The sequence below is a fragment of the Pocillopora verrucosa genome, chromosome 6, assembly GCF_036669915.1.
Source record: "Pocillopora verrucosa isolate sample1 chromosome 6, ASM3666991v2, whole genome shotgun sequence".
Lineage (NCBI taxonomy): Eukaryota > Metazoa > Cnidaria > Anthozoa > Scleractinia > Pocilloporidae > Pocillopora > Pocillopora verrucosa.
This window is the reverse complement of record NC_089317.1, coordinates 20,811,318-20,820,543: the sequence shown is the minus strand read 5'-3', so window position 1 is coordinate 20,820,543 and position 9,226 is coordinate 20,811,318. Positions and strand designations below refer to the sequence as shown.

The 9,226-nt window shown below is 37.2% G+C and overlaps 1 long non-coding RNA gene across 1 annotated transcript; it reads left to right on the top strand.

Annotated features, from left to right (window-relative positions):
- Positions 1-3: 3 nt before the first annotated feature.
- On the top strand, positions 4-2,477 carry LOC131794151 (uncharacterized). The gene is made up of 3 exons (XR_009340943.2): positions 4-166; positions 389-533; positions 1,215-2,477. It is a non-coding gene; the product is annotated as an uncharacterized lncRNA (long non-coding RNA).
- Positions 2,478-9,226: the final 6,749 nt, after the last annotated feature.

Here is a 9,226-nt window from a genome sequence, read left to right as displayed (position 1 = left end):
AATATGAGCTGCAAGCACGTGTATGAATCTAATGGTCTCTTAAGATAAACGAAGAAACAGACAGCTCACCAATTTTGGTATGCCTTTTAGCGTAAGTTTGGAGGAGGATGTAGCTCTGAGTGTGCGATTGTAGTGTCCTTTTAAGGACCTCCGACTTTTATCTAAGGTAGACCGTCGTTTGGCTACAAAGCGGTGAAATTTGATTTGAATCTCATTTATTTTACTGTACGCTTCTATACACAATTCAATAACAAGTTGGATCTATCTTCCTTAACAATAGGTGGCCTCACCTACTATTTGATAGAAACTGAAAAAACCTCTTCTTTGATGAAACAAGTCACGCGTAATGAAAATGATGGAGCTAATTATGGATCTACTTTTTACGTAGTTGGAACGTGTCCAAGTTTAAGGAGGAATGTCTGTATGAAATGGTTCACTTGTCATTAAAACGTTGTAAGGATAAACCGACGACAACCACTTACCAGAGTTTGCTTTGCTAATTTTCGCGAAGGACCATCGCACGTTTACTAAGGGTTGGTTGAAAAGTTGAAGTAGAAATTTATATAGTTAATATCATTATTGTATTATTTTGATTATCTTTTATATTGTATAAAACCTGTAAACTGACCATCCGGTTAGACGTTTCGTCCACGTTAAATAGAGTTATCTGTCTATCTATTGCGATGATGATGAGTAGGCAAAAAAAGTAATTATGCAACGTGTGCCTATAGCATATGTGGGACCTATAAGTAAAGATAAAAGAACTATGCGGTCAAGTTCAAGAATGTTAAAAATTTTTATACTGATTAATTTCTGGGTACAATGTATGTACCTGTTCAAAGCAGTTCCCGCATTGACATTATATATAAGAATTGATGTTCCATTAGGTTCATTTGCAGTTTTTATCTTACTTTGGGTTATATCAGAATATACCAGAAAATAGAAAGGAATTTTACCTTTTCATTTCCATTGATGATCGGTCCTTTTCACTAAGCAACAGTCAGGAAATAGGAACGTCAGATATAAAAAGGAAACATTTTGTCACTCCTCATTAATCTGAGTTAATGCATCCTCATGAAATAACGAGCTACCTGTTTTTGGTACTGTGGAACTTAGAATCCATGTCCGCCATGAAGCCACGGTGATCAGATCAGTTTCCTGACCATGTTTCAACTTTTTTTTTCTAATTCAGTTGTCATTTTTTTTCCACACAGTTGACTGGCAAAGGGGATTTGGACGGAGGAGGCAGAAAACTGAAACGTCAAGAATATTAAAAAACTCATAATGCCTATCACCAATTAAAGACAAACTCCGCGCATTTTATAAGAAGCCTCCGCGTTGACAGTTATATTTGCAGTTTGTGCCATCATTTGGAATATTTCAGAAAAATAAGTGCTATATTTGCACTGACTCGCAGTAAGTAATGAACGAGTGGGAAGAACCTATCGGGCTAAACAAGCCGAGAAACCAAACCCAGGTACACTTCTGTACATTTGATTGACTAGGGCGATTTGGATAGAGAGAGCAGAAAATTGAAACCTTGAGAATGGTTAAAGCTCATAATATCAATCACTCTGTAAGGACACATTCCGTGCATTTTCTGAGAAGTTTCTGCATTGACAGTTACATTAAATTACAGTTTCTATCTTCATTTGGAATATATCGGAAAAGTAAGTGTTACATTCGCGTTGACTTGCAGTAGTCTGTAATGAAAGAGTGGGAGGAACCCAGGTATACTTTACATACTAAACCATAAAACTAGCAACACCTCTCTTTAATCTGAGGAACTGCATTATTGTAAGATAAGGAGCTAACCAGGTGATATTACTTTGCTTCACGAGAATCCTTGTCCGATAGCAAACTGCAGCGATCAAATCAGTTCCCTCACTAAGTTCACAGCAAAAATTACTCTACACGTCTTTTGTTTTCGGAATTGTAACCAAATGTTTCTTTCTAATATGGACTGGCAATATGTACATCATTCCTCTACACCGTTTGATCGTTAGTCAAAACAGCCATTTTTTCGCGCTCAATCTTTTCGGTGTTACTTCTGCGGACGAAATGAAACTACTCTGCATTTGCAAGTAGTTGGGGGTGTAGAAATGGAGAACATGTTTTTTTACAGCCAAATTTTACATCAGTGTTTCCACTGAGGTTACCAACGAAAATTGAGAACATTAGGCAAAGCGAATTATGTTCTCCAAGACACATTATGGATTGTTTAAGCTGAGAAAAATAAACATTTCACATCAAAACCTTTCGCAAGGAATCTTTCTTTTCTGCCGAATAGACATATTTAAGCTTGCGGTAGACGTTAGTTTGCCACCTTTTGGTAAGATTAGAATGACTAATTTTAAGTTCGACGGTCTTGATTTCGCCTTTCCAGTACGAACTAAGCAGAACTTTCGCATGTTCTTGCAATAGTAGATCTTGAGCCTCCGACTTCAAATCCCCATTTCATTTTGTAACTAGCGATACACCTGAGCAAAAACTAAAAAATTGAATAGTCTATTTACTGATAATCGACTCGATATTTAAAAGCTATGATCTACTTTATATAATAATAATAACAATATATAAAGAGAATGGTACCAAAAAGCTAAAAAAATTAATTAAGGTTGCCCTCGTTTATAGTTTGCAGTAATTAGAATTGCAGAAAAATCATGCTGTTACTTGTTAATAATTTACATGAAAAAAGCATCATAGAATGTCAAGACAGACGAAACTTTGACAACGCGCCATGTGTAATTTGCACCCGTATAAGAATAATAACATGGTTGCCTATACTGATATAGTGTTATGCACGGGCGAAAGGAAAGAACAGTTCATTTTGTTGATTTTGATGTCGATGACGATTTCAAATGGGCCGAGAGCTGTCTTTAATTGTTATGCCTTCTCGAAACTTAAAAAAAAATGAGAAGAAAATGTAGATGTAAAAAGTATTGCTGAATGTGGTTTACAGTGTAAAAATATACACACGACTAACATGATTAACATAGCCGACTGGAAAGCCTGTGTAAATTTTGGAATGATGTTCAAGTTGGGGATAGCATTTGCGAGAAATTCAAATCTATAACCTGGAATGAAGCTGACCTCGTTCCAAATACCAGCCAATGCAACTCGTTGAAATATTTATGCCTACTCTGAGCTAAGGAAATTGACTTATATTGGTGTTAGTCACTCGATCACACCTTGGATAATTCAGTTAGTAATGCCAGCAACGGCCACCAGCACTTACGACAGTTACTCAAAAGTGCAGCCAAAACCATATCGACGAAAACCATATTAGAAATAAGGTATTTATCGTTGAGAGCCCGAGAGGCTTGCCATGGAAATAGTGATTAGTTACGAGAGTGAAATTCATGAGTTTTGATTTTTGACGGTATTCGATTTTAAACTCTAAAAAAGGGCGCCTTTACAACTATTTGTAATTGTCGCAGCTACCTCAGACAGTTGCTAGGCCACTGAAACGGAAATAAGCCGCATCTTTATCGACTAAAAATCTCTCAAGTATGTCAATACTATGTCAAAGACATGACATCGCGTGATGCCTTCGTCCTGTTTTGCAGTTAATAGTTAGAAAATGGGGTTTCTGGCGCATTTTGAAATCAACCTTGAGTTTTAACGCAACTCATGAATTCAACCTTGAAATCAAGGTTGACTTGAGATCAACCTTGATTTAAAAAAAAACAATTTTGCGCATTTTGAATCAATTTTGATTTCAAAGGTAACTTAAATTATTCAAAGGTAATAATTTCATGCCCTCTTCACAATGTCTCACTCGTGAGTTCTGAAGAGGTTTTGAATATCATGATGCTCTTGTCGCGCCACCAACATGGCCGAAAGGGTCTTTACACATGCAAGTATGCTTCGTGGTTTCATATAACAGGATCGGCATTAATGTTGTATTGTGTCTTAATAAATAAGAAGAGTATGAAAGTCTAAGTTTAGACCTTCAGGAAAATCATCTCTATCTTATTTTTCAAAATTCCCCTATACATAATGTTAATCTGTATCTATTCCTTGCATTAAAATTGACAAGTCTTTTTTTCCATCACACCAGAAAGAAGAAGTATTTACTGCAGAATCTCCCAATATTCCATTCCAATGGCAGCTGACAATTTTCCACTTTCCTTTTTCTGTCGGGTTTGTTTTTGTCTTGAATCTTGCTGAAGGTGCTTCATCGATTAATTTACTTTGTAATCCTGCTCCAACATGGAATGGTTTTGTGTTTTCGCCAACAATAATGAATGGAACACCCCCAATTGTTTTTGGTCTTACTCTTTCAATGATTACACCTGCATCTTTTTCAAGAGAAAGAAGAAAGCCTTTTTTGCTTCCACTTTCAATCAAACAGTTTCTTGAGTATATTGATGTTCCACGCAGGCTTTTATTTATCTTGATAACACTAAACACGTTCAAGATATCTGGGTTTGTTCTTTTAATTGTAGTAAATTTGAAAGGGTGATCGAAGAAATTGTCTTCACTGAAAGAGAAAAAGTTTCTTCCATAGTTTTTCAAAGTGGGTATTCTCGGTTTGAATGAAATTTTATTTTTTTGTGTTGCGTTGTTGTCAATCCTGATTGATCGAAAGCAATGACACAAAATTTATTTTCACGAAGTACTTCACTGTTTGAGTTGTGGCCTGTGTGATACCAGCACGCTGCTTTTTCCATGATAAATATCTAAATAAAGAGACTTCTAGGGGAATATTTTAACAAAAAAGAGAATAAATCGATTGTCTTCTTTTTCCGATCAACATACTTCTTCGTCCATGCGTCTTGGTGATCAGTTGGATTGGCAAGATTGACGATCTTTTGTTCATATCTTTATCAGTTTCTTGAATTAATTCGCCAGGATTACTTGGGTCTATTGATAAATTCATTTTTAATAGTTTTTTTCAAATCAACGAATTCCTTCAGGAGGCAACTAAGTTCCAGGAGGTACAATCTGAAGCTCTTCCCTGACGAAACATCGCTGTGGACCATCTTTCAGATAGCAGAGAAGAGGCTCATTCCAATTCACAATTTATCTCTCGATACCAAAGACCTTCAGAGACCAGATTGTATGTAATGCTCTTGTTTGACCACCTTCCAGCTCACCAGCGGCATAGAGATGTCTCACATTCTTTGAATAATTCAGTCTCTTTTCCTCCAGGCTAACAGGTCTTGAATAAGTGGTTGAACTCTTCGCATCAACTGACTTGTCTTTGATTGCGTCAATAGGTTTCTCTCCTGTCAACCTGGTCACTTCACTATTCAAAGCTAAAACAACTTCTGCAAGCCTCTTTACCCATTCTGTCGATCTATGTTCATCTCCTAACTGCATTAGAAAGTAAAGAGGCGCTCACCTAAAGTACTTCTCCAAAGCCAGATTAAGCCTCTTCTTCTCCTCTTCAACATTATTCTGGTCTCCACTCAAATACTTTGCGAGTTAGCTTCCACCAACAGATGCGGTTGAATCGATGAGCGCTCCTCCAATCATTATTGCTATGCTTACTGCTATCTTCAACATTATTTTCGAAAATCGACAACAAGTATTCATTATGAAACTTTTCACGAAGTTCTTCATCTATCTCGTTGATATAGAACATTAAGGCAGTCACAATGATTGTCAGACTGCTGCTTAATTAACTTAATAGCATTCATTGTAAATCGGCTGAACATTTTTAAGATGGTGAAATCTTTTGATATTCAAGATATCTTTTGGTATGTTGCAATTGATGCAGCGATCACGAAGGTGAACTTAACATAGTTCATGAGATTTGAACTGGGATCAGAAGTCATCGGTTCCTTGATGACTTTCTTTGCAACCCATCCAATTCCAGCAGCCAATCTAGTCAATGTAACTGAATCGGTCAATGTTTTAACAAGCTTATTATCAGACATTTTTTTTGGCAAACAAAAAAATCCATTCGTTTTACTCTTCCAGGAATGTGTGTTAAAGTCACCCGTTGAGCTGTTGCATCTTCAGTCTTAGGTTCTTTACCATCCATTTTATTTGTTGATGCATAATTTTCCAGTTTTTATCAAGTACTGCGTAAGTACTTACACAAGTGCCTATTCAAGTTCTTATTCAAGTGCTTACACAAGTATTTGATCAGTTTCTTCACAAATACTATCTATTTCCTTATCATTGATCGATGGCGATATGAAGGGTATTTCAAAATTTTTGGTAGTGAGAGGAGCAGCACTTGCGATTCCTATTTACTTTCCATACTTTAGACTCAATACACCAGCAATCATTCCGAGTTCTCTTTTTCCTTTAAAGTTATCGTTCAAGTCCTTCAGAAGTTCCTTCATCGACAGGGAGAAAATGGGCAAATGCTTTACATGAGAGCTGAAGAAATGCATTAACCATTGCATCGCAAGTCTTTGAAGACAATGAAGCTTCATATCTCTTGAAGTACTTCTCAACATCTTGTTCAGAAAGCTTCTCGACTTGATCCTTGGTGAGAGATACACCAGTCATTTCCTTCACTTTACCACTTACATATATCGAGAACAGCGAGCTGCTCTCGATGATCAGAATCACCGGAGGGTTCAGCTTTAAGAATACTCTTAACATCTATGATTTCTTCTTTTTTATACATATCCAATTTATATGTTAAATTTCAAAATTTATACTGAAGGCATGGCGAAGTTAGAATATGAGATGTATTTCACTCTCTCTAGTCTGGCTGTCAATTCTTTCTTTTTATCATTTGTCAAATCACCTGCATAATCCTGGAAAATGATCTTCATATCCTTGGCAGATGGTGTCTAAAAGAGAACTAATGCAGCAATGTTCTCTCTGAATGCCTTCGCGATGCTTGTTATCTGCTGTGTGAAGACCCAAACGCTGATCCCCTTATGTCTTGCGCGGAATGCTAAATCCACGAGTTCATTCGTTCTCTGCTTCACATCTCTCGAAGCAGCGCAGTCATCGAGAATGATCAGTGTATTAGTTCCCTCGTACACATTACTAATAATCTTGAGCCAATCATCAATCTGGTTTTGGAGTCGCGTCAAAATAATTAAGTGTCCTTATCATTTTCTCCAAAACCGTCATATGTCTTGTTGTGGATGAATGTTGGACAGAGGAGAACGATGTAATCAAACCTTACTCGGAAGGTGGTGCTCAAGGAGACTGAACAGTTATCTTGTCTTTGCTGAATTTGTAGGTCCGACTTCAAATGCTTTCAACGGAATATTATCAGGATTCATATTTTTTTTATTGATTTGATTCATAGTGACCATGAAAAAAAGTTGATACGTCATCTTCTTATTATGCTCTTATCATCATTAGCACTCAAAGCTATCTTATTGATGGCCTCAGTCAAGACCACATGCTTATGTGATCTGATTACATTCATTTTCCTCATTTGCATATTTCGCTGATTAAGCACTTCCTGTAGTCGTCGTGAGTTGTATTCTTCTATATTACAGTCTTCTTAATCCCTTTACACTTCTTCTCTTCTTCTCCCTCAAGAATCTTGTAGCTGTACAGTTTTTCTCTCAATCCATCAAAGTCTTCAATGATCTTTCCACCAGTTTCACTTTTCATCATTCCCATGACCTTCTTGTTGCGGCCAGTTCGGATCAAACATGATCATCAATGAGAGAAAGCATCAGCGTTCCGAGGAGGTCAATGAAGGGTCTTCATCTTCTACTCTACGAGCCATGTGTCGCTGGTGCGAGAGACAGTGAGAAGACGTTCAATCCCGACATCAATGAGATGAAGGTGTTTGTCAATGGCATCCCGAATAAGGTTTACAGCCGAGGAATGAAGACGATAGATATGTGGGAAGAGCTCTTCAGAAGGTTTGGAAAGGAAAACAGCGCAATGAATGCAACAGACATTTATGCCGGAGACAGATTCGGTCTTTTCATAGATCTCAGAAGCATGAAAAACAATGATCTTTGTGGAAGTGGATTGACATTGGTGAATATGAAAGAAGGAGTTCAGCTCGCAATTAATAGAAAATCAGCGGGTTCAGGGAATGCCACATCTTCATCCTCTCAGATGCTCAGCTCAACATCATCAACCGTGAGCTTGAAAGCGTGACCTATTAATTTACGAAGACACAATTTTGACAGAAGAACAAATCAAGGAGCACCACAACTTCTTTGCGAGAAGATACAACATTGATATTTAAAAAATCTTTACACAAACAATCAACACCCTTTCAGCAATGCTAATGGCGCCACAAGAGAATCGTTCAAGATGATAATATTCACACCCTCTTCAGAGCTCAAGAGTGAGACATTGTAAAGAGGGTTTGAAATTATTCACCTGTGGGCATTCTCATTACACGAATAGCAAGATTGTAGCCAACGAAGTCGTAAGCTCAGGGAGTGCAGTATTGAGTTTGTTTGTTTGTTAAGGAATTTCATTTTATCTATCAACGTTTATCGAAGATTCGTAACGGATATCGTTTTATTATAGAAGTAAATTTTTTAAATGAAAGTCGCAACATTTTATTGTAGTTAAAGCTAGAGCAATATAGCCATTCTTCACATACAATATTCTTCTTTCTAACTTCCCACAGTCAAAATCGAAGTGCTATAAGAAAACTTCTCACGCTCCTGACCTTCCATACATCAACATGGCCAACATCGATGAGAGAGTATGAAAAACGAATGATTTTCTGGATTGGAAATTCTTCTATTTTCTATTATTCATGTTGTTCGACTTGTGCGAGTAAGACACGGTATAAGTGATAGCTCATTGCAACTTTGTCGTCACACCTGAGTGAATACAGGGACACCTTTGATCAGGAGGGTTATACTCTGGACCATGCGAGAGAGACGAAAAACAGATTTTAAAACAAGATAATCTGGTTTTATCAATTGAGTTAATAACTCCAAAACCAAAAATTTAGTAGGCTGGTGTACGTGAGTGGATGCAAAGTGCAACACAGTCAGGAAAACGTTTACTGCCATGACGTCACATATCTAATTATCTCATCTAAATCGGTTATCTAGTTCTCTAGCTTATGGAACTCCTCTGTAAGTGAGCAATATTCACCTCAGAACAGCCGAACCTTGTTCATCGCCCTTTTGATCGCTTTTAGTGACCTACAAAAGCGAAAACAGCAAAACAAACTCGCTTCAACATTGAGAAAAAACCCTTTGGGGGTTCCTTAAATAATAAAAAATTTCTCATCTGGTACGAGGCATGCTACGAAGACACTTTTCATGCTGAAAGAATGACAAGCTGACAAGAGTGAAATTTCCCAAGTAGG